Raw genomic sequence first — 6,304 nt, 5'->3', positions numbered from 1 at the left:
TGCAATATAATGCGCCAAAACGTACAGTGACGCACAGAACCATATGGCATTAAACTGGCAGTAATACATACAGAACTATATGGCGTTAAACTGATAGTAACGCACACAAAAGTAAATGCCGTTAAACTGGCAGTAATGCACAAAACTATATGGCATTAAACTGGCAGTAACGCACATGGAACTATATGGCATTAAACTGGCAGTAACACACACAAAAGTAAATGGCGTTAAACTGGCAGTAACGCAATCAAATAGACAGTTTTCAACCGTCACTACGCTGATGCTATCGGAACTGTCCCTACTCTACACTAAGGTATGTATGAATGACACGGTCTCACTACACTACAGTGAAACTATCTGAGCTGTAACGCTATAACTTTTGCGCAAACCAATCAATATACGCTTATTGTGATTTTGTTTACCAAAAATATGTAGAAGAATACATATTGGCCTAAACTGATGAATAAATTAGTTTTCTTACATTTTGTTATTTGATATGTATTATAGCAAAAAGTAAAAAATATTGTGTCGCCTGTCTTTTTTGTATAGCACAAAGAATAAAAACCGCAGAGGTGATCAAATACCACCAACTCCCGCTCACTGGATAGTTTCTGTTTTTTGGACTATTCTCTGTATACACTAGAGATGGTTGTGCATGAAAATCCCAGTAGATCAGCAGTTTTTGAAATACTCAGACCAACCCATCTGGTGCCAACAACCCATACCATGTTCAAAGTCCCTTAAATCCTCTTTCTTCCCCATTCTGAACTTCAGCAGGTCGTCTTTACCACGTCTAGAGGCATAAATGCATTGAGTTGCTCCCATAGGATTGGCAGATTAGCAATTTGTGTTAACAAGCAATTGAACAGGTGTACCTAATAAAGTGGCCGGTAAGTGTATATTGTAATCCAATTTCCAGTAAGCTCTGTCATACACATTCTTATACATGTTAGTGCCTTGGAAAGACTTAACAAATGAAAACATCAGTATCAGCAGGGAAGTCGGCTAGTCAGCATTGAGATGAAATGATGTAAAGAAATCACACAGGGACAGGCTGGGGCGATGATGCCTTTTACCACCCTAGTGGATTAGGTTTGACCTGCGTTTTACATTTGCACATGTGTGAGCAAGGCGTTCCTATAGTATAGCTCATTCACATCTCTATCCACTGGAGAATTTAAACTATGTGGGCTCCATTGCAAATGTACTTGTAACACTGCCAGCAGTGATGTTCCTGTTTGCCAGTCTAGTCTCTGCTTGTATTAAAGCTGCACAGCTACTAGGATCATTGTTTGCAATGCAATCCCAGTTTCCCCAGCGTTACAGGCACAGTATAACTATACTGTTCTATGCGGTTCACTGTACTTTTTTTAATTCAGATTTTGTGGAACTGTGATCTCCCATAAAACAAAAAAAAAGTAAAGTGGAACCTCCGCTGATCGGATCCCTCCCCCCCTCCGGTGTCACAATTGACACCTTTCAGGGGGGAGGGGGGTGGAGATACCTGTCAAAGACAGGTATTTTCACCCACTTCCGGGCATAGACTCCCGTGGGAGTCTACGCCATTTCCTGCCCTGCCACGCTGTCTGCTGGGACACACACGGGTCCCAGTGACAGCGCAGAGATTTCCTATTGTGCGGTGCGTCTCGCGCATGCGCAGTAGGGAACCGGGAAGTGAAGCCGATTTGCTTCACTTCCTGATTCCCTCACCTAGAATGGTGACTAGCCGAGAGCCGAGCGATCGATCGGCCTCGGCTGCCGGCATCGCTGGAACCCGGGACAGGTGAGTGTCCATTTATTAAAAGTCAGCAGCTGTAGTATTTATAGCTGCTGGCTTTTAATATTTTTTTTTTTGGTGGAATCCCTCTTTAATGCAGAAATGCCTCTGTATTTACAGTTTAGTTTTAGTCCCCTGCAAAGTCCTAGAAATGCAGCTTCCTGTGATGGTATAGCAGTAATTACTGCACAGCTTCTGAATTTAGAGCAAAGTTGCCATTTTCAAATAGATTGCACCTTCAAATACCAATGGCAGTGTTAACAACCACCTGTGTTTTTACAGGCATCCAATAAAAAATGGAAATGTTTTAATGCCCGTAAATACTAGTAAGGTGAAAAGCCAGCCAGTAAAAATATGCAAGCCTGTGACACGCTTGGCTCGGAACTGTGCATGCGCAGTTCCAGACTGGAGCCATCCGAGAGGCTCCGATGATCATTCTGACTCCGAGTGCTGCTACTTGTACCCTCCCTCTTCCCCAGTGCGCCTTATTTTACTTTATCACAGGAGATGTCGGGCAGGAGGGGGAGGAGTTTGCACATCCTGCAGTGGAGGATGGACTTCAGCCTACTAGGAGAAGGTAAGCAGGCTGGGCTGAGCAAAATATAGTCTTGTCAGAGGTTTGTCTTAGTGGGCAGGAGGATGGGGGGGGGGGCTTTCTGTAGTAGGGCTCCTGTTTGAGGCTGTTGGATTGTTTTTTTTGTGTGCACTGCTTCTGGAGGGAGGACGTCTTCTGAGATCTCTCACAATCTCCCTACCCCATTACCTGCTCATCAGTCCAGTACACAGGTATGGCCTCCTCTCCTGTATTACTACCCCATGTGCCTGTGAGCTGCTGGGGCACTACAAATCCCAGTATGCCAGGAAAAGGGAAGCACCAACAAAATTATAGATCAGGCAGATTTTTTAGATGAAAAGTGCTGGTGTCCATGTCTGTGTGTACAGTGTGTGTGTATACTGTATGCAGGGCTTTTTTTCTCAGAGAATAGGTGCAGGAACCCCCCCTTCTAAGTCACCCCTTGTCTCCGCCCCTACCCACCTCCGAGCACCATCCCTTGGTTCCACTCCCTACCCACCTCCCGGTAGAGAATACAGAACCAAGTTTCATTCTGTGGCACTAAGTAATTTGTATAGAATTTGTTAGCAGCAAAATAGATCCCCTGCAGCTAGCAACAATAGTTCCCTCACACAACAATGCCCCCTGCAACAAAAATCCACCCCAGCAACAACAGATTTCCCAGCAGCCAGCATCCATAGACCCTCCAGCAGCCAGCAACAATAGACATCTCTCCCAACAGTAGATTCCTCTCAGCAACAACGGACCCCCCCACAAATATAAAACCCCCTCCCAGCAACAATAGATCCTCCATCAGCAACAATAGCTCCCACGCAAAATTAGAACCCCACCAGCGTAGTCGCTATAGACCCTCCAGCACATCCCCAGCACCCCTTGCCATTACATACATTTTGTGCTGGAGGTGTTGGAACTGCGTTCCCCCACTATCCCCCTGAAAAAAAACCCGTCTGTATGATCCATGTGTGCCCACTGCCGCTCAACAAAGGTAAAAAAAACATGTTCATGTTCAACGCGTGCTGAGCACTCATAAATACCTGTAGATGGTAGAAAAATGCCAGTAAAAAAAGCTACTCATTGCCATTTGGAAGCAGCTGAATGGTTAAAGTGTTACTAAACCCAGGACCCTGCATTTAATATATCAGGTCTCCCACAGAACATGGAAATTTGATTATTTTAGTAATTATAAATAGCTAAATACCTTTTTTTGCATCAGCAGTATACTGTATAGCAGTCTTGTGACTTCTACTAGTGTCTGGTTAAAGCTTGTAGGAGGAGTTTTCATGCTACTCTGATTGTCCTATGAGGCTGCAGGACCCCTGACCCTCTGCCTGGACAATGCTGATTGGCCTTCTGCTGATCACATGCACCTGCCCAAGAAAAAAACAACTCTCTAGCAAAACACACCAAATTGAGCATGTGCAAAGTGACTCTAAAGGCTATGCCTTATCAGGAGATTGATTGGGGACAGTAAAAGAAGGGAAGGATCAGAGGAGGCAGGATCAAACAGCCTTTTAACACAATGTGGAGAATTAACCTTTTAGGTTTTTTAGATGAGTATAACAAGCATGCTTTACCGCATATACCGACTGGTTTTACTGTTGTGGTTTAAGTAACAATTTAACTGTTGAGCTCAGCCTCGCATATGGCAGCAGGGCAGCTTTACAGTGACAGTGACTTTACGTGGCGTTGGCGGCATATTTAAACCCCACTCGGAGATAGCTGTGTGTGCGGCTGGTCTCTGCATGGAGTCTGCACACACTGGCCGTCTTGTCTGCTGGTGTTGTTTTTAGGAGCGATGTTTAGGTGAAAAATCTCTTTTCTCCTTCTACTCACACTTCATCTCTGTTCTGATTGTACTTGACCCTGCCTATGCTCATGGTTACTACCTTTTGTCTTAAGCCACTATACTAGCTTTTATAAATATTACCATTACTATCATTAAAGTTTACCTTATATTTTATTTATTTATTTATTTATTTTTTCTCCATGCTGGTTGTGCAATCAGTATCAGCTGTGGATAGTTAAAGGGGCCTTTATTATCAGAGCCGCCCTGACCGGTGTCTGCAGACCTTATTGGCAGGACGCCGGCTGGACGGATCTCTCATCCTAATATCTTGTCTGCTGGTGTTTTAGGAGCGATGTTTAGGTGAAAAATCTTTTTTCTCCTACTACTCACACCTTTTCTTTTCTTGCTGACTGGTAATTCTGTCACTCTCCTTGTCTATCATGGTCTATGTACACCCCTTCATCAATTTTCTTCACTTTTTGTTAAACTGCACACTCACACTTTCTTTTACACCATTACATTTCTTTAATTTTTGCACACCATTCACTGTTTACATTCATCTGCATATACTTACTACATAGTATATACTTGGCTTATGGCCAGCACTCTCTCTGTACTCTCTGAGGGTCACTATCAATTTTCAATTACTTTTGCATCACATTATTTTCATTAATCATACATACTATTAACATTTTGTTTTTAGATATGTTGTTTTCAACAATTGCCACACATTCCATATCTGATACTCTTCAACACTGCTGTATCTTTTTGGTTTCGCCTGATATCGCATCCATGTCTATGCCGCCTCAGTTCCCGGGGAGGGATCTTGCCCATGGCCCACCCTACGCCCACTGCCGCACACTGCACTTTCCATCCGGATTGGTGAGTCTGCCCTGGCTAACCATTTACACGCATTAAATCCCCATTAATTTATTTTTTTTATTTGGTATATGGTTAGTATATTATATTATTCTTTATTCTATTCCATAGGAATTTTTTGGTCGCATCAGCTCCTGATGAGTGGGGAGACACCCACGAAACGCGTCGAGCTTTTGAAATGATGTCCCAGTTATACTTTATATGGAACTATATTTATTTTATTATGAATTTACTTTTTTAACTATATACTAAATTTATTTTTGTTTTACATCTAGTGGATGCATATCTATTATGTGGATGTACTTGCTGATGTTGGTTTTGCTGTCATAGGCACTACCATGCCATATTACCCAATTATTTTGTTTACTACTACTATGTGCTGCTATATGTGAATACTATATATCATGCTTCTACTGTACTTACGCCTATATACTTTATGAATTTGTTATGAATTTACTTTTTTAACTACATACTAAATTTATTTTTGTTTTACATCTAGTGGATGCATATGTATTATGTGGATGTACTTGCTGATGTCGGTTTTGCTGTCATAGGCACTACCATGCCATATTACCCAATTATTTTATTTATTACTACTATGTGCTGCTATATGTGAATACTATATATCATGCTTCTACTGTACTTACGCCTATATACTTTATGAATTTGATCTTTATTATTTTTTATGATCTGTTTCCGAACAATCAATAAAAAATTTTATATATATTTTTTTCAATTTGGTTAAAACCTACCTCCATTATCCTAGTGCTTCATTTTAAAGTCCCAAACTCCCTTTTATTACGTACCGATTACCGGGATGGAGGCACATACTTGTGCTTCATTTAAAGTCCCAAAATTCCCCTCCTTTTTTGCTTACAGTGACATTATGGCGCACATCAGTCATGGCTTTTGTTCACCCCCCCCTACTGCCCAATCTGTGGCTGAACCCAGCAGTTCACCATTCAGCTGCCTCCACATGCACAGTTTGGTGCCAACAACAAGTGAATTTTTTTTAGAAGCCTTTCCCGCCAGCCACCTGCCACGCCAAGGACCAAGGTGAAAAGGTGTGTAAGGGGACACTGGTGTAAGGGGGCTCTGATGTAAGACAGCACTCTGGGGGGACTCTGCAGAATCTGATGTATAGAGAGAAAGCTGGAGAAAGTGTCTGCAGGAGCCTGACATTTCACCCCTGATCCACTAATCTACTGATCTCGGGTGCAATGCTTTTGCTGGCCCCTGTGTAAAAAAAAATGAATGCACATTTTTTCCCCTGCAATGCGCATCCATT

At 42.4% G+C, this 6,304-nt stretch overlaps 1 long non-coding RNA gene across 1 annotated transcript; it reads left to right on the top strand.

Moving 5' to 3' along the window:
* Window positions 1–4,341: 4,341 nt before the first annotated feature.
* On the top strand, window positions 4,342–5,753 carry LOC143927016 (uncharacterized). The gene is made up of 3 exons (XR_013262205.1): window positions 4,342–4,497; window positions 4,841–5,019; window positions 5,128–5,753. It is a non-coding gene; the product is annotated as an uncharacterized LOC143927016 (long non-coding RNA).
* Window positions 5,754–6,304: the final 551 nt, after the last annotated feature.

Source organism: Lithobates pipiens, unplaced genomic scaffold (genome assembly GCF_037356315.1).
Source record: "Lithobates pipiens isolate NorthernLeopardFrog02 unplaced genomic scaffold, aLitPip1_a1.2 Scaffold_23, whole genome shotgun sequence".
In the NCBI taxonomy this organism is placed as follows: Eukaryota; Metazoa; Chordata; class Amphibia; order Anura; family Ranidae; genus Lithobates; species Lithobates pipiens.
The sequence above is the reverse complement of the archived record's forward strand: the minus strand, read 5'-3'. Positions and strand labels throughout refer to the sequence as shown.